Source organism: Microcebus murinus, chromosome 29 (assembly GCF_040939455.1).
Source record: "Microcebus murinus isolate Inina chromosome 29, M.murinus_Inina_mat1.0, whole genome shotgun sequence".
In the NCBI taxonomy this organism is placed as follows: Eukaryota; Metazoa; Chordata; class Mammalia; order Primates; family Cheirogaleidae; genus Microcebus; species Microcebus murinus.
In genome coordinates this window covers 8295550-8316138 of record NC_134132.1, presented here as the reverse complement: position 1 = coordinate 8316138, position 20589 = coordinate 8295550, and the positions used below count along the sequence as shown (strand labels likewise).

Genomic DNA, 20589 nt, shown 5'->3' with positions numbered 1-20589 from the left:
AGAAAAGTATATACAGTAGGAATCATTTATGTTTCTTGGTATCTTAAACCTTTTCTTAAATTAAAAATAAAATCTTATATGGAAATATTATAAAACATACATTGTGTGATATAATTCAGTGTCTTAATTACAAAATATAGTAAATACAGAAGAATAATTCATATTCAAATATATATATATTTAGTTTTTACCAAACTCATTTATAAATGAATTATAACTAAGTTCTTATGCTGTAATTTATATTTTTTAAAGTGTAGTAAAAGAACAATAACATGAGATATACCCTGTTAACAAATGTTCAAGTGAACAGTACAGTATTATAATCTATAAGCATAGCGTTGTATAGCAGGTCTCTGTAATTTTTCCTTCTTGCATGCCTTAAATTTTATGCCCATTGAATAGCAACTTCCTATTTCCCCTCAAACCCTGGCAACCACCCATTCTACTTTCTGCTCCTATGAATTGTACTACTTTAGATAACTGTCAAAACAAGTTATGGTGAGAGGGGTGGTGGTTTTGTTGAGGAACAAAGTGATTACTAGGGAGAATGAATGGATCTTGGAACAGAAATATATTTGTAAATAGTTCTCTTTGGAGTTTTACTGAGTCTAAGAAACAGACATCATCTTCTGAAAGTGTCTGTTCTAGTGTGGTTATATTCTTGATCTTCTTTTCTACAATAAATAATGAGAAGCAGGGAGGGGGAGAGAAGACAATTATTTTCCTTGGTGGGTCCCACTTTAGGCAGATAAAGTAACTTAAGAAAACAACTTTATCCTATGCATTGGGAAAGAAAGTGAGGTAGGGAAAGTTTAGAGAGACTTCTTTTTAAGAAGTCTCTTTAGAGAGACTTCTCCTTTAGTTCAGCATGTCAAATTGCTATATTTTGCGGTATCAGTTTCTGAGCCTCAGTACTGTATTTTCTCTAAAGATATAATGTGACATAATCTAATACCCAATTCCTGTCAAAATTTGGTTAAGTTCTTATATTTTTGCTTAGGATATTAAAAGTTATGTCATTCAAAAGACCACCAGGATGGCTAAAGAGTAGAAAGAAGAGTTTTACTGTTGATATAAGTTTGCAGACCATAAAGAGACAGTCTCAGGTGTGTACTGAAGGTGCTCTCTCTTGGAAGAGAGAAAGAGCAGGTTGGTTTTAATGCCTTATATGGTCTGTATTACATAATAGGGTCATACGTGTTCAGCAAGTTTTGGGGAAAACTATACATATTTATGAGGGAAGTCAAGTGCAATGGGTAAATATCTATGTAACCTACATCTCATTTGCACTTTGGGGTGGATATTTAGCATTAAAATGAGATGGAATTTGACTCTTTATTGGAAAAGGTGAACTATAGGACACAAAAACAATTTGTGCACAGTCTCTATAAACTGGCTATAACTGACTTGAGGTCTAAAGTTACTTATCAGGAGAGATTGTAAAGTTGGCCCCCTGTCCAAAGAGTTGTAGGGCCTAAGTTAGAGTTAGGAAGGGTCTGACAGTTTGTCTGATAGCACAGGATGTGTTGTTAGGGAATTTAGTAAGAGTGTGGCTTTTCTTGTAGCCATAGGGATTTAGGAAGTTGCCATACCAACAGAATCTTGAACCCTCCACCAGCTGGTAACTTTTATTTACCTTTGGGTCAGTCTTAGTTGATAAAAGGGCATCTATTTTGGTCTCTACAATCATAGTTACAAGAGAACAGAAATACTAACCACCAATGAGAAAAAGCTGAATAATCTACAAAACTATAACTTTTTTATGCCCATTAAAAAGCTGAGGTCCTAAGGCAGACAAATAAACCATCTTCCTTAGCATATAAATTTGAAATAGCATAGAGATCCAATCAAAAAGAAACTTAGCACTCACTCACAAGTTCTTTGTGACATGCCTCCTTTGCATGCTTTTGAGAAAGATTTAGGTATGGCAGGACATTAGAGTGAGCCCCTTCAGTGCTACAGGTATGAAGGAGGTGATGACCACTGTTGAGGGACAGTTGTGAAGCCCACACCACTTCTCTGGACTCTCATATGAAGCAAACTTCTTAAATTACTGGGAGATGGAGAACAAGCTCATCTCCAGGAGCAAGGCAAAACTCTGCTGTTTCTGGGGTCAAAATATAAGCAAAACTCTTTTGTTTCTGGAGGACAGATGGGAAACTCTTGCCCCTGGGACTCAGTCAAAAACCTATTCATGCTGAGAGGCAAAAGAAAACTGTCCGTTCTTCTGAAGGGGTAGTGAGAAATCATTTTGGGCTCAGGATTCTTCACTGTTGTCAAGCAGAAGTCTTATGGTCCTGGGGAAAAGACAGGAAACTCTCATCCACTCAAGACTAATCACAGATACAAGGCAAAGTTGGGCTTCCATGGAAAGTAGAAATGCTAAGAAAACTCTACCCAAGAAAACTCAACTTTAAACTCATAAAAACTGTTTATGATTGTCTGAGATTGAGATGAGAGCAGGACAACAAAGTACTCACCCAATTTATACCATAAGCATACCTAATGATACCTTTCTCATAGTAGTGTGACAATGGTTATGTTAGCCAATACATATAAAGCACAGTGCCTTCGTTGGATAAAGCCTCAGAGAATATTACTACCTATAAGAATATTATAAATAAGAAAAATAAATAGGTGAATATGGTTATGACTTCTATTATTATGATCAATGGTAATAATAAAAATGGAAATTTACAAGGTTTACATTTGCGCTCTAGGGTCAATAGCTATACATTTTAAGAATAAACATACTTTAACTTTAAAACTCAACAGATATAACTATTTTCATTTAGTTATTTTAAGAAATCTTCATGTTCTAAATATTATTTAATACATCAGAATACTTCAAAATCATTATTAGACACATCAAAAGCATACTCAGACACAGTAGTTTGTCAAAGTCTCAGTTTTGTAAAAATCTTTCCCAAAATTGTTGGACCATTTTCATTGACTCAAAGGAATCTTTCTATGTAACAACAATGAAATCATATTATTGAAAGAATGGAATTGTCTTTGATTAAACACTGATGAAATGATGCATTTAATTTGTTCATCATTGAACGTAAATGATTTCTCTTAAAGTGAAGGATGAATATTCTTCTATTAAATTTATCAAAATTTCAAAATTGAAGAGGCTTTGTGTTTTTGGAGCTACTTCTTTATATGAAGAAGTGTTTCAAACAATAAAACTGACAATATTTCCTTAGAATTGGTCACCAGAGTCACTTTTTAAAAAGATAATTTATTTGACTGTGGTTTTGCTGAGGAAGAATTTATCTTGGAACAAAGATTTCTGCTACTCATGTTTTATAGTAACAGAGCATATTATTAAAGTTTTTTGACTAAATGTTTTCTTTCCAGTTTAAATTAATGAGACAGAAAACATATGGGAATATAGTCTGCCTGTTTGTAGCCTCCATCATGTTCAAAGGTAAAAGGTATATTTGGATGGTGTGGGTTGCTGAAGATGACAGGTGATTAGAATTAATTAGGAATGAACACACAGAAATAGGGCTAGAAGAACAAATTGTAGGTATCTTAGCTGGTGGCGTGCGAAAAATGAAATATCAGTTTTCTTTTGTAATTTTTGTTCATTTTATAAACTATTATATAGCGTTCTGATCTGATCAGTTTAGTATATTTGGCATTAGGTTTTATTAAGCTGAATAGCAAATGGACAGATGCTTTCTTCAGGTGGACTGAAGCCAGTATGTTTCCAAGATGATGTGGATTCTGCATAGTTATTTTACATTGGTTTGTTGTGCTCACATCCATTAGAGATTATTACTATATCATAGTGAATAAGCAGTGCATAATAATTACTCTAGCACATTCATTAATATGGGAAAAAATGAAATGTGGATTCGGAATTCCAAGAATGAAACTCTTTGAAACAGTTTTATCTCAGTATGAGATTGATGGGAAATTTCATAACAGGTGGTCTCCTCCAAAGTCCTTAAAAATATTTGGGGACCTTGATATTATTTTGATTCTCCTCCAATTATCAATATTAATCTTTAAAAAACATAAAGAGTATATTTAAAATACCAACAAATGATGTCTATTTTGCATCATTAATTGTATGTGCCCACATAGAGGAATCCAGGCAATTGAAACATAAAATCCAATATCATATCTAAAAATAAAAACAAAAAATAGATGGGAATGAAATAAGAATAATATCTGCAACAGGAGTTATTCAACTAGTATTGTTCTTTTGGATATTGTCTTCCTATTCTTTTTCTCCCCTATTAAACAATAAGAAACTCATGGCAGATTCTAGGTCTTGTATATGACTTCATTCCAGGTACCTGTTATTTTTTTCCTGACATATTAGCCCGATACATATGTGTTGAATCACGATTACTTAAAATAATCAATGGCTGGCTGAAACATTTATTTGTAAACTTTTTAAAAGAGACTTTTGAATGAAAGGTCTACTACATGGATATATAGGCACCTTACATTAGTAACAGCTTAGTTAAAGGAGTCTTAGATAATATATTATAAGCTGTGCTTTTATCTCCACAGCTCTAAGTCTAAGAGATCTGGTCCTGTGTTTCCTGTTGTATATTGATGCTGCTTTTATGTTCTGCTATAACTGTAAACTCCCCAAGTCTAACACAAGATGTCTTGTGTACTTTTCTCATTGTCATCAGCTTAACTTAGTTCTTTATCACATAAAAATTCATTTGCAGCAACAAACTAAGAACTGATTTCTATGTCAAAATCACTGCTGTTTTACTTCATTCTCTGTCCCTTGCCATTTAAAGTTAATGATGCAATGACTTGTACTATTTCCTGTTACATTGACTTTTTTTTCATTGTCATGTTACGCATTTGTCTCATATATGCCTTGTAGATAGGTGAAATTTGTTAAATGAATTTTTGTTCCCTTATTTCATTCTCATCTATCAACTCATTTCCTTTCCCTTTGTATTAATTCTAATATTGATATATTTTTAGAGAAGTCTTAGCTAGGTTCCTATGTTTAATCTTTACTGACATAAGTATTTCAATTCTTTAGATCTTTACTTAGAAAACAGAAACTCAGTCTCTTTTATTGGGTCTGTTTATGCCTGCATGTCTGTACACATAATGTCAAAAGAAGAAAGTGATTCATTTTCAATATTGTACAATTTCACTGTGGATACACGTAGATAACTATTCATTGTTCTATGTTTTTTTCAGTGTATGCTAAAGATAGAGCCATTTCTAACCCTTTCTCATGTCATTTTATAGAGCATTGTTTGGAGAGCTGCATTAGTAACTACATCAAACTCATTTTAGACCACTTTAGTAATACTTTTTCCAAACTAGGCATTATATATTTTCCTGTATTTTGCAAAGGATATAAAGGTGAATGAAGAGATGTTCTAAGAGGATGGGTTTTCCCTGAGGTCCACCTGTTCTTCCAGTCTGAACCTTTAGTCATTCATATGTTTGTATTTAAAATATTTTTAAGTTATACCTATCCTAAAAGGCTTAGTACATTCACTAGGACCAGTTGAAAAATCTTACAGTCTTTGACTACAGAAAGAAACTTTATTAAACCTATTGTTTTCCAATAAGTATATTCTGAAAAGGCTCTAATGAACTGTCAGGAGCAATTCTCTACCTTGACTACTTGGTTACAATAGCTGAAGTTAGAGGATTCTTCATGTTAAAGTAGTGTCAGGTGTTGTGCAGTTAGCAAAACGTGGGGGTAAATGTTTGACAAAATGATTTTATTTAGACCTGTAAATATTTAGCATAGTTTATTCTACAATCAGGAAGGCAATTGCATAGATGCATAATAGCGTGTATAATTGAGCGTTTAAGCAAGAATTATTTCCTAACAATCATTGTTTAGCATCCTCATATTCAGTTAAAGCATCCCTTTGATACTATTGGCTAGAGAACAGGACCACATTTTTATATCTGCAAAGGCTCCTCTCTTCTAGTTTTGATCCACTTCTATATGTGATCTAAGGCACAAATATTTCATGTTTCTCTGGTGACTAAGCAGTACCTCTGTAAACCTAGCATATTAAGCACAAAGATCCTAGAAACCATCTTAAAGGATACGCAGCATCATAAGTAGTAAGGAGTTACATCTGAAACTTCTGAAATGAATATTTTTGTCAAAAATGTATGAGATTGCCTTAATAACTGAGTAAAGAATGTCCAGACCCAAATTGAATATACTTTTAGGGCTTAATGTCATTATATCTCCAGGAAAAAAAAAGTGGTTTGTATCCTAATAACTTCCCTAGAAGAGGGTATCTGAAACTATTCTATGAAGTCTCTGAAAAGCAGAGACTTTGGTTTCTGCAATTTGTATGAATTCAAGTCTTTATACTCTGTTTACCTTCCTTCCACTGGATGCCTATGTTGGATAATGTCATTGCCATCAATTTAGTAGCTGAAGCCAGCGGGAAATCATAGTGAGCAAGACAGACATAGCTCTGCCCTCACAGAACCTGAATTCTAAAGCTACATCCACATTAACTAAATCCTTCTGAGACTAACTTTTAATTAATTATTGAATATGTCTAATGATCGAATGCTCTAAAGTCAAGTTCAGCTGCTTACAGGGGCTTCCTGCATTCTTGTGCATTCTTTACCCTTCCATTCCAAACACTGCTGCTCATCAATTTCTAAAATCAAATTTTAAATCTAATTATCCCATTTCCTTTGTCTTTCATTTATTCCCCATTGATTTTAGGATAAAGTGTGATCATCTTTGCTTCACATTCATACTTTATTTTTTATCTACACTTGTCTAGCAATCTAGTTCGTTTCTCATTAGTCCTTAAATTGATGCTGTATTTTGAACAATTTGACCTTTTTTAGACTTTAACCTTTGGCTATTTCCAGTAGTGGATAAATTGAAATAACTACACAAAGCAACAGCTAAATATTTTCCCCTAAACAGAGACATTTGTTAGAAAAACATCGCAAATACTGACTTAATACTGTTATTTGTAGGCTAATATAAAACACAGTATGATTTGAAGAAACAGTAAGAAATATAGACCTACACAAACAATCAGGGTTAGCTCTCTCTAATTCTGGTATTTAACTAAATATTTTTGCTTTGCATTTTTGTACCAGAGCCAAAAACTTACTTTGCTATACCTATGGGATTCAAAAATCTCTGAAATAAATTATATCTGCGATTAGAAAAATTTGTCATAATTACTTTGCATTTCTCAGTAAGATACCAAGATTTTTCTTCTGGATAAAGCTCTATTATGTTGATGTGAACATATGTTTGTGTATATAGAACTTGTTTTTGTTCTTTTTGTGGGGGGGAGCACTATAATTTTTTATTTTAAACAAACTTTCCTATTTTTAATAGGAAAGTTGATAGTCTGATAGTCTGATAGTCTGATAGTTTGATAGTCTGATCAATGATATTCAGGAAAAATGTTTAGTTGCTATCACATGTCATATATATAAATGAAGAAGTTTTATCCATACATACAGATAATTAGAATTAACTCACAGGATATAGACATAGAAAAATTTAAATGTGCTGCTTGTTTTATCTGTCACATGTGAAAAATTATATTGTTTTGATAATATGAATAACAAAAAACTTGTGCATATGTTTAAGCATTGTGTTATCTCATTTAATCTTTGCAATGCTGTAAAAGAGTTTGGGCAAGGATACCAAGGTGCCAAAGTAACATGAGCCAGAGTCAAGTCCGAGTCTGTTGGTATAATTGCTGGCACTCATACACACTGAACTGAAATGTTTTTGTTACATGTGAATTACAAAATGTATGTTTTACCACCATTTTTGTTTTATGTTTATGCATTTTATTTTTACTCAAAAGGGGCTATATTTATAATAGGAATTTAATCATATTCAAAATATAAATAAAATTATTTAAAAAGAATTCCATTTTACATTTTCTGGAGTGATATTGCTTGAGTTAGATAAAAATAATGCAGTAATTTTGTAATAAATTTTATGGGCTTGGGATGAAGCACAAACAAAATTCCAGAATGGAAAAATAATTGGTAACAAATATCAGACTGCTTGTACATATACAGAACGTGTGAGGAGTATTTAAAAATCACTTTTGTAGTCATAGTGCAGTGAAAGCATTCATGTGGAATCTATTTCATTTTAGAATGTGTTTCTAGTCAAGCAAAACCAGAATTCTCCCCATGAGAGAGTATCTAGATCAAAGAAGCTGCTTACTTCAGTTTCTTTAACCACAAAAATATTTGGAATGAATTTCAAGCTCCCTGTGTTCATATAACCTTCTCAGTAGGTTTATTCTAACTCTGAGCATATGGTTATTGGTCATTAGAAAGAAAATCCTTCCTAAAATCTATAGGTAGTTGCTATGAAGCAATATTCAGTATGTTTAATAGCAACATATATTCCCAGTTATAAAATGAAGAAGTAAGCCTGGGACCTTTGATGTATAAGTAGATTGAATGACTAAATTCATACAACACAAGTTATTTGGTATGGGAAAACACACTAATGTCAGATAATTATTATACAAATAACACACTAATATCATATAACTATTATTATATATAAAGTAATCTATACAGCTGCATAATTTACCAAAAATGCAATGAAAGAAGCTTAATTCAGAAAAAAAATTTAGGTGATTAAGGGGATAGCAGACAGAGAGGCTGATAATTTTGCATTGCTGTAAAAACAATTAGAAGGATTGACACTATCATACTTTTCAAATACAAGAGTAGAATGCTGGAAATTACATGGAAAATAAGTGCGCTGACTGAAATTGGGCAAGATTGAATGAGATCAGGGTACATAAGCACCATGGAATCTGAATGAGTGATTGCAGCAGATTTATTTATTATTTAAAATCGGTATTGCTTAGCATTTATAAAATATAATATAATGTAAATGAACACTACAAAATATACTAAGTCATGTAGTGTTGAGATAATTCTAAATTGCAATGCAAAATAATTGTGTAAAATAGTCATTTTCTGACCTGAGAACTTCCTGATAGGTAAATAAGTTGTGGGTAGGAAGGAATATCAGAAGAACACATTCTTATGGTTCTTTGGTAAAGTATGAAAGAATTTTAGAAAGTGCTCAACTCCATGACACATGTAACTCCACCTAGATATGCTAACTGTTGACGCAACTGTGAGTCATCATTATGGTTAAATGAATTAAAGAGATATTTTAAGTAAATGTATATGAAATGAATTTTTATTTCTTCAAGATTGAGGAAACAATATATACTGTTTCTTCAACAAAATATTCTCCACTGAATATATAATTTTTTTCAGGTAATTGAAGTTTACCATATAAACATTATACTATCTAAATTAACAATACATTTTTTGAAAGTGAATTTTTTAAAATGCATTGCACATTTTTCTTTATTTTTTAGCAACTGATATTTATCCTAGTTTCAAAATGACACACATTTTGAATTTGTGCACATGCTCTTTTACCTTTTATTCCTTTTTTCTTTTTGGATGTCATAAGTCACTGCTTTTAACCCTCCTTCTAGCTGTACCCTGCCTATGAAGATTTCAGTCTATTGAATCTGAAAAAATAGACAGTTAAATTTCTTAGATCTTGTATAAATGATCAGTAAAGAGGTCTGAGTGAAGATTTAGCAGACCTTGCCTTAAGCTAACAGACTTCATGCATCTGACTTCAAGTAAAAGTTGGAAAATCATCACTAAAACTGTAAAGAAAATTCAAGCACTGGATTGAAAGTGGAGAAGTTTGAGTTTAGGTTATTTCTGGTATTATTTCCAGAGAGATTTTATAGAGCCATTTTGTCAGTTTTTTAGGGTCTCAAACATGTTCATTCATGTTAAATTAAATTATGGGATTTAGGTTTTACAATTCTTATTAGAGTATATGACTAAAATGAAGGATGATAATATAATTTGACATTTGAACAGATTTATTTTGAGAACAAAAAGTAATGCTATTAGTAATTATGTTAGGACAGTAGGTATTAACTGAGACTCTCTGTGGCTAACGAGGACAAACATATATTCAAGACCTCTAAATATGACATGGATTTTTAAAGGGCCCCAAATATCTTTATTTTTAAGTGAATTTTAAATATTTTTATTTAATTTATTCACTTTTAAAAATATAATTGTTTTATTTTTGGCTTCTAAGACATTTGTTCTAATTCCCTAAAATTGGCAAAAAGTGAAGCAAATAATTAATATTACATTTCTCCCTTTGGTCTTCTATCTTATATTCATAAAAAGAAGTCACAAATCTTTTTTTACATCTCAGCTCACAGCTTACGGTTAGTCTTTTTATATAAATAAAAGCAGTAGTTAGAGAGGGAAAACTAGATAGAATATTTTTTTCCTTGTGGAAACACTTTTGGAGTCTTTGTTGTTTATTTTAATGCTTCAAAATAATTTCAAGGCTTCTTTGAAGGCTTAAAAAAAGGCTTTGTGATATTCCTTTGGAATACCACTTAGTAGGTGCCAAAACATATTTAGCAGGTGGTAGCTAATTTTCATTTTAATGAAGCTAATCTTTTCAGACTAGGATAACATAAGGTTTTACCATCTGTGTGTATCCTATTTAGTTTACCCAGGTTGGAGAAATCTAAAAGAAGGTCCGTGAAACAAAATGCTAGATGTTGTTCAACACCAGCCTTAACTACCTGAAAGCACTACTGTTTTAAACCTAACAATACATATATAAGGATTACAAATGTTAATATATGAGCCTACATTTTTTTCCAAATTGTATCCTTATAATTCAGATTGCATAATCTTTCAGAGCATTATGTGGGGATGTCTTTTCTTAACATAAGAAAGACACTGAAAATCTAGCTGAGAATTTTTCTCAGAGGAGAAATGCTAAAAGCATGTTTCAAGAGCCAGAGATGTACAAAGAATTTTCACTTCTTAACCTTTCTGTCTCTTGTACATCATCACTGATTACTTCCTTACACAAGCTTTGTTTCCAGTTTTGCTTCTAGTACATGCTTAGATGTTCCCCCTTGGCTTCTATTGCACTGCTTACAAAACAAGTACCTTTTCCCTTTATGTTCGTATACAAATTTAGCACATATTGCTTTTACAAAATTATGGAAAGTGGTTATAGGATATGTTCATTTTGTTTTTTATATCAGGAAATGAAAAATTGTCATTGCTTTTAAAAAGTCACTTCTTAAATCTTATGATGCATACATAATAAATACAACTACAAATATTCACTACATACTATTAGCAAACTTTAAAAAGGGTTTAGAGTATCATGTGCTCAATGAGAATCAAAAACTAAACTAAAAGAAGATAAATATTTTATGGCTCAAAATCAAATGAGAGATATACAAGAGGGAAGGCAATAAGAAAAGAGGAGAGAGGAGATTTTTAGGTAAGATGAAGAGAGGAAGAAGGAATCCTACATTTGCATGAATGTTGTAGTTATTGCTGCTTTTAAGTAGTCTTACAAAGTAATAGAACGTTGATGTTATTGGAAATAAAGAACTAGCATATTAAATGGGACCAAAGGCAATTCATAGCTGGATTATAAAATAGGGTAAATTTCAGGAACCTATTTAGAAGAAAGCACTGATTTATTAGAAATGATGAAGAACTTTGGGCATTCAGGGCGTATATGTATTAATACCAATTATGTACCAGTTTAGGGCAATCAAGTATATATGTAGCAATTAAAAGCATATATGTATATGTATATATATATATGTATATACCAATTATGTTTAAAAACAAAGATAAAAAATGATTATGTGAAATATAAATTTGCTAAGTACATGAAAATAATAAAATTAATATTAGAAGATAATTTGTTTTTCAGAATAATTCCCTGAATGTGTTTTTAAAGAGTTGTTGTAATGTATTTAATTGATTAAAATATTAACTTCTTAATGGATAAACTAGGAATGAATAAATAAAACATGACAAGAATTAAAAGCTGTTTAAATTGTGAATCTATCAGGCACAAAGTTAAAACATCTTTGAGAATATTGTGCAAATTAATAGAGAAACATAATCCCATTGACAAGCAGGTGATACAGCCTGTATCAGTTCTGTAAATGCACAAATACATATTCCCTCAGATTTTTCCTCAGAAATAAAAACCAATCGATATATTCTATTATTTACCATGCATATATAATCTTTCTCATATAGTATGTACTATAAGTTATAAAAATTAATATTTATGAACATGCCCATGGCATATAGGATATGAACCAAGAACTTATTTAGGTTAAAGAAAAAAGTTATCAGAAGAACTGTGACCATACCATTCTTCAATGTGTGGCCTCAGTAAAAACAAAATTAGGTTCATTAAAATCAAATCTAGAGTCTATGTTTTTTTTTTTTTTTTGGGACAGAGTCTCACTTTGTTGCCCAGGCTAGAGTGAGTGCCATGGCGTCAGCCTAGCTCACAGCAACCTCAAACTCCTGGCTCAAGCAATCCTCCTGCCTCAGCCTCCCAAGTAGCTGGGACTACAGGCATGCGCCACCATGCCCGGCTAATTTTTTGTATATATATTAGTTGGCCAATTAATTTCTTTCTATTTATAGTAGAGACGGGGTCTTGCTCTTGCTCAGGCTGGTTTCGAACTCCTGACCTCGAGCAATCCGCCCGCCTCGGCCTCCCAGAGAGCTAGGATTACAGGCGTGAGCCACCGCGCCCGGCCTAGAGTCTATCTTAATATGAGTATTTTTCTTACTTTATTCAAATATTTAGTTTGAAGAACAAAGATATATTGTGGATATCTATACCACTTATTTTATTTATAATTTCCCTTTTTTCTTATTTTTGTTTAAGTTGCTATTTATTATATTTAGAACTTTATATTTGTTGTTTACTCCTTTCCTGACATTCATAATCAAACATATTTGAAAGGAAAATAGAAACTACTCCCTGCTCCACTAAAGTGTCTGATTCTCCAGAAGTTCATATTTGCTCTTTGGTGAGATTCCTCTACGATGTTTTTACTTCCCAGTTCTGCTGTCCATTTCCTCTACATAAATATGTCCAAGCACTTTTAGATTCCTTTCTCTACTTCTTAGAATTTACTCAAACAATTTAATATTTTTTTCAATATTATTAATAGCTTTTACATTATAGACTATCTCCTCTATTTCAAGAATCATTATTCAGCACAAATAAAGTTCCAATGGAAGAAGCCATTCCTGAGAATTTTTAAAAAGATAGTATATGTATATAGGTGATAAAAATCTATGAATGTGGTTTGTTTTTTTTTTTGAGTTTGACAAATTTATTGGTATTTTAGTAAAGACATTCATCTCAGTCATTTCTCTCTCCCATCTTGACCTTAGGTTATATTTCATTTGGGTCAAGAAAAGAATATGTAGGAGAGGGATGTTATTTTAACAAACATTAAAATGGACAAAAATGGATAGTTTTCCTACATTAAAGTAAGTTAAATTCATGTATCTTGATAAAATTAAATCATGTAAGAACTAAGAGTTCTATATACATTTCCATTGTTTTACCTGGGGCTTATTCTAAACTTAAAAGCAAGTGAAGAAAGTGTTAGGAATACACAGGCTGCTTCTCTGGAGTTATTACCTATTAAAAGAGCTCAGCGAGTAGTTACCACCAATAAAATAGAATGAAGCTGCCTCCAAATTTTAACATTGCAGGACTTTTCAAGGGAATCATTATACTGTATGTTTCTTTTGTCTCTATGCTTTTAAAGATGTGTAACTGTCACATTAAAAAAAAGTTCATATACAATACAAAAATACAAAAACAAACATCCTACAAACTCACAAATCTAACAAAGTAAATGTGGTGAGAGATTCCATAAAATGTTTGAAGATGCATTTTCTTTCCTTCCATTTTCAGTACCTAAAATGTGCTTTTTGAAAGGCCATCATTGGTCAATATGTATATTCTTAAAATAAACCAGATAATTGTACTTGTAAGAAAGCCTGTAGTTAAGTTCAATTCAAATTGGATTTCACAAGTTAGTAACTTAAATGCTTAGACAAAGTTACAGAAAGTGCATCTTCTCATTTTCCACCTTCGTACAATGTTAAATTTTTTTTTTTTGGTGTTTATACCTTTAAAAAATAAAAACAGCCAGATACTTAAGCAATATGTACATTTAAATTTTTGGTGGTGGTTTGTATTTTAAAAGAAACAGCTTCCTTATGATTTGCCTCAAGTTCTGGTGGAAATGCTTACATGAACTAGCTAATAAACAAAAACCAGGAGAAGCACATTCAAAATACTGATTTACTTTGGTAGCAAATGGTTTTCCTTTGAAGGCTAGTGAAGAAAGACAAGACCCATTTAAGGTGAAGTGAGCTATTTCAAATACTCAACAGTTTACATAAAAATTTAAAATTTATTTATTTTTTAAAAAAGAGCTAAGTGTCTATATCCACAGATAGCAATGCAATACCTAGTTTATGTTGACTTGAAACAAAACAAATGCCCATAAGGAAAAAAAGCTGTATTTTAATTTTATCTAAATTTACTTTCAGTCAATAGTTCAGTAACATTTCCCTCCCAATACAATACTCCCTCTCTCTATAAGGCTGTTCCTGGGAGCCAGTTTAGGTAATGAGGGAGTTAAGAGGGTAAATGCTTGCAGTTTTAAATAGACAATAACTTTTTGCTTCCTTTTCAATGTGCTAATAGTTGTGTTTAAAAAAATATGCAATTCTTAAAAAGGTACCATTTCTGATTTCTTTATTATCTGTAACTTTTGGAAACTAATCACATGAAACTACAAAATTAGCAAATGTCTTGAAATCTGTATATAAAACATAAATTACCTCTAATTTCAAACTCTCATTTATTAGTGTACCACTCAATCTTAAAAAAAAATGAAAAAGAAAAAAAAAAGCGGCTCCAAAGATAGTCTTATACCATTCTTTAAAAAAGGAAACTGTTCTTTTTAACTTTACACCCACCCCACACCCCAATTTCAAAACACATCATTTAATTGTCTTGGTCATGGACATTTCCAAGATGAGATTTTATATTTCGTTCCCATAGCTTCTGGTTATCAGAAAACCCATGCTTTCCTTTATTGAAGGAGTTTGGTCCAGCTGATGTTGGTGTATCCCTTCCAATATTCTTCATCCTCATCTTTGCTTCTGGAGGCATTTCCTCTGGTTCACTATCTTCATCTTCATTAAAAGCCGCTGCTACTGAAAGAGTTTTTGGAGCAAGAGTTGGAACAGTTTCTTTAGGCTTACTTGATCCAAGTTTGATGGATATGGCTGATGCTTTCTTTGTTGTCTGACTACCTATGGCAAATCCAAACTTGGAGATCTTTGTAGGCTTTGTTGGGAGGTCTGCAGCTTCTTCTTCAGCTGATCTCTTCTCAGCGCTGCGACTGGAACTTTCCCCTCCATTACTCTGGCGGCTCCAGCTCGCTGCGACTTTTCAGCCTTCTCCTCTCCCGCCTTCCCGTCCGATATTTTCTGAATGTGTTTTTATATGTCCACACTTCTTTCTTATTCTGACAGATGATTGATATCTTTAATTCAAAATTGTAGATTGGAATCCCGTATTTTATTGATGTTATTTAGCTTCTATTATTGTGGATGAAAAGTTAATGACAATTTTCTCTTTGTTCTTTTTGGTTCAAATCCATCAGTCTTAAAGATTGCATGATTTTCTCTTTATGAGTTTCAGGTATTTTATTAGGATTTTATTTTTAGCTATGTTTCTTCTGTTAACATCATTTATTCAGCAACTTATCCTTATCTAGCTGCAAAGTTTTCAATGTCAGTATTGTTTTATAAATTCCTTATTTTTTTCTTCATAATTTTTAGTTTTGTACTTTATTCTATGTTTGAGATATTGCTTCCACTTGATCTTCTAGTACAATAATTAGGAGGTCAGTAGTGACATTTCTTTTCTCAGTTCACTTATTAAAGTTGGAAAATTTTTAAATCATGTTTTTTATACATTCCATGAAGATTAAATTTTAAAATGTCTTGTGTTTAAATGGACTTAAGTGAAATTTCTCTAAATCCTCTTGGTTTTTATTCAGATTGTCACCTGACTTCTTTAGCAACTGTTTCATTTGTATCTAATCTTCCAAAAGAAGCAGATACAAATGAAATAAATAAATATTCAAAATGAAATAGATACAAATACTAGTATGTTTTGTTTATTATTCCTGTTTTTGGCTGCCATTACTTTGCTCACCAATACTCTAATCTTGTTGTTGGGATGTTGTAAGCAGCTAAATCCTGAAATTGGTGAATAGCCTCTGGCATTGAAGAAATTCCAGCTGGCATGAAATCTCTCCTCTCCAGGAACCAGAAACAATCTTGCCTTCTTCCTTTTTTTCTCAGCTATGAAGCTAGGGCTCTTGTAACCTCAGGAATATGAGGAAACAATGACCAACACCTGGTCTGGAAGCTCCTCTGGGGCCATCAAAACCACTAGATCTTTTGGGTGAAGGTTTCTTAAATAAGTATCCTTTTTAATCCACCAGGCTCTCCCAGTATTAAACAGGCCACCAGAACTCCTTTTCCTTTTGAGGATTCATTCATATCCCATTTTATGCCCCTGATCTTTATAGCTCTGTTTCTCATTCTTTCGTTATGACAGAAAATTATATACCATTTTTCTGAATACCAATACAAACCTTCAGCCTGTCTCAGATGGTCCAGCTCTGCCTGCCAGCCCCTGAAGATTCTTCTCTCAGGAGGGGTGTTGGCTAATTGAATTAGATTAGGAAGAAAGGGCAGTAGGAATGCATTCAGGAACTCCCTATGATTTGTTTTCAGAAGTATATTTTAATTGACAGTAATTACTGTCAGTGGCAGTAATTGATTGATACAGGGGTAGCCAACTATTGCATGGCAAAGAATGAAGTGTGTGCTGGCCAGAGCATCTGGGAAGTGGTAGGTTATGCCAGTGGGCTCATTGTACCAGCATTTCAATTCTGCATTTGTTGAACACTTAAAGTATGTCTAGGCACTTTATCAAGCTGGTCTATGAGATGATATTATGAATAAGACAAGGATACTGCTTTTGATGTGATCACAATATAGGATTGGCACAGGAGGCATGAAGGCAATGGTGAACATGTCAGCTTGTAGGGAATTCCACCTATATATGTAGCCTTTATCAAGAGAAATGCTTTCGGAGTAAAGGAAAATGTCACAGCAGCATCATTTCACTGTGCCTTCTCCCTCTAGTACCAAAAGCCTGCAAGCTCTTAAGTACCCTCTCGGAAGCAGATGTCCCTTCAAGCATCAGTGAACAAATCATACTAGAGGTCTCCGCCCTTACCCTATGTGCCCTTCTGGTTGCCCAGCTCTCAAACCAGCATCTACTAGGTTGCAATCTACTAATTAGTCACAATGGAATCATTGTGAGTCCATATTCTCAACAGTGTTTAAAATTTCTTTTAACTACACTTTTAAAATTTTGTCTTAAGCGAAAAGTGATTGTTTACATATATTTCCAATTGTGATTCATATGACAGTGAAGACAAAAAAAATAATCAGAAGACATATGGAGGGGGGGAGGAGGGTATGGGCATATACACACCTAAAGGGTACAGTGCGTGGGGGATGGACACATTGGAAGTTCTGACTCAGGTGGGGCAAACACAATATATGTAACCTAAACATTTGTAACCCTGTAATATGCTGAAATAAAACAAAAAGCGGAATATGCAACAGTCTGATGACTGTGTTTCTAGATGTAGGCCTGGAATATTTTCACAGCTTAAATTTTTATACTTATTTTCATTCTTGAATCATAGCACAGTTTTTTTCTCTTCTTTATGTGATTTCTAAGTACAACAGCTTAACTAACATAGGTATCTCCTTTTATTCCTTTGCATATTGGCTGTTGTCAGAATTATAAATTAAATGGTCAATGTTTCTTTACTTAAAAAAATACCAATTTAGTTAAAAACCATATGATGATACTGTTACCACAAAGTGAGCAAGTATTTAACATTTTTTAAAAATGTATTTCTATTGCAGTTTTTTTAAAATTTCCATTTCTACCTTATAAATTCAATCGATGTTAGAAAGATGACCTTTTCTACTTATGTAAAAATTGCATGTAAACTAAAAGTTATATTAAAATGTGTCATTCACTAATTCTAATATCAAATATTCCATCACTATTAGAGGTTACAAAGCAAATTTTCTTGAAAACTTCAGATGATTTCAACTCTAGTTAAATATGTTGCCACAGAAAAAGAAAATCAAAGGAGTAAATAGAAAAGGAGCTAATGAAATTATTTTGATGTTACAAGATAGTTTTGTTAAATGTAATGTACATACATACACCTGCCTGATACATAGAAAAATGTTTTAAGTAAGAAGGTTGATCTTAAAGGATACAGTTATAAGTATTTTAAAGGGAGAATTAAATTTTAATACAAGGATATATATTACCTACCCAGACTTCTTAGAAATCTACTAAGCAGAAGTGGTAGTATAATTTTGCAAATATTGGCAATGATCTAATGCTATATGATTTTCAGAAGGAAAGATGAAGAGGTGAGTCTTCTTATTACAGGTGGTTTTAAAATGGATTCTTTGAAATGTGGATACCTTGATCTCATCATTTTATTTAAACACTTTCTCCTTCGCAAACTCAGAAGGCATTGCACTAATTATGTATATGCTATATAGAAGCTGAGAATGTGTAGACAAAGAATATCTCCTATTCTCATAACACTAACTTCTAAAAAAACATTTCCACTTGAATTTCAGGGATTGAAATTTTAAGTAAAGTGTAGCTTATTTTTGCTTTCCAAATCTTCGGTAAAATAAATTTACTAAGTGCATTTTATAATTAAGTTATTAAGATTTTTATATTGGCATTGGAACTGACTTCATTTCACAGAGAGATACAACCAAATCCAAGTTAGACTAGAATTTATGGTCTTATCCAAATCCTTTGATTTCACTATCAATTTTTAAGAGATTTCTTAAAAAAAATTTCCAATGTTATATGAAGTATATTATAATATATCAGAAACTTATTTCCAAGATCATTATACCTGTATTTCTCAATCCAGTGCATCCTTCAGTGGTCTGCTTAAATACGAGTGCCTCTTTAAAATGCTGTCTGATGCTAAATCCCAGAAGCAGAATGATTTCTTCCCATTGAACATACTAGCACTATATGTTTTCTTTTCTTATAACACATATAGCTATGACTTAATGCTAAGAATTATTTTTCCTACTTTATAAAGATAGGATAAACCTAAAGGGAAACTTTTACTACTTAATAAAATGCCCATGGGTCGCTTAAGGATCTATTATAGAACAATCATGAATATTTATTGAGCTCAATGCGGTAGAAGGTACAGAGCTAGGAAGAACTGTAGGTATTCAAGAAATGTAAACCACTCTTTTTGATCTCAAGATAATAATAGTCTAGTTGAAGAGATAAGAAATAAAGGAATAAAATCATGAAAATAGCAATAAGAGATTTATGTATCAGTTCAGGACCAGAAATGCATAGTACATGAATAATTTTTAAGTGCATTAAGCAGACTGTAATTGCAGTATAACTTAATAGGAAGGAAAAATCACAAGCGGATGCTGTTGTTGAGAGGTGATTTTTGTGATCAAAATCTTTTGTAAAAGATCAGAAAAATAACTACTATGAGTAACATGTGCCTACCCAAATAGAAGAGGAAAGGATTTTCTTTGTGTTTGGAATAATGTAAGTAAAAATCACAGAGATGTGCATTTGAGTCACTGTGAAAGATCCATTCCATGAGATAAGACTATAAAAGAAAAGTTGTCAGAATGGGAGAAAAAGCTAAATTCCTAGGGATCTCGTTGTCATGGGAGTGTTACGTGACAGGACAGGGTGCTAAGTAACCTTTGAAATAGAATTCAGAGCGGTGATGGTGAAGAGACAGCCTGTAGGAAAGACATCAAAACTGTAGACTTTTTGCAGGAATATGTTGAGGTTGGACTCAGAAGAGAAAGGCCCAATTGTGTTTGGACCTCCTAATCCTAATAAATAATGTAATTGTCCCACGTCAAAGGAAGTTAATAGCAGGTATTTTTCTTTCATAAGCTTTTGTAGCAGTTGTTGAGGTAATTTTGTTTCTAATAAGATGAAGTCTCTCCAACTTGAAAAGCTCTTGGTAATATGGTTAGTGGTAGATCATGAATATTTGGCAGGCGGTTTGAGAAAATCTTATGAGAAAAACAGATAGGTTCTTGAAATAATCATGCTGGCTTGCATCCAAAGGTTCATTAAAATAGTACCTTTCCTCTCTTTCTTTCTTTCTTTCGTTTTTTTTGGCTGGAATTTATCTAGCCATCAAAGTAGAAAAAAATAAGTTTCATTTTAGAGTAGCAAAAATATTGGTGCATATACATGAGCCAATAATATTCAGGCTTTTTTTCCAACATGAATATTTATAATGGAGAATAAAGGCAATAAAATTGTCCTCGTTTTAAATCCTAACACTAGTAAAACTGATAATAACAGGTTCAAATATTGTAAGCAATATTTCATTAAACTTTTGAATCATGAAAAAGAGAAAATATAACCTAAGATGTTGTGAAGATGGCATCAAGTAGTAGAGTTAATCTAGAAAACTTTAGAGCTTTTGCACTATATAAACCAGAGTTGCTTTA

The 20589-nt window shown here is 32.3% G+C and overlaps 1 protein-coding gene and 1 pseudogene across 2 annotated transcripts in view; one reads left to right on the top strand and one right to left on the bottom strand.

Moving 5' to 3' along the window:
• GRID2 (glutamate ionotropic receptor delta type subunit 2) overlaps nt 1-20589 on the top strand; it is a 1185302-nt gene that overhangs the window by 122422 nt on the left and 1042291 nt on the right. The window lies entirely within an intron of this gene.
• LOC109730129 (PEST proteolytic signal-containing nuclear protein pseudogene) overlaps nt 14430-20589 on the bottom strand; it is a 45669-nt pseudogene continuing 39509 nt past the window's right edge.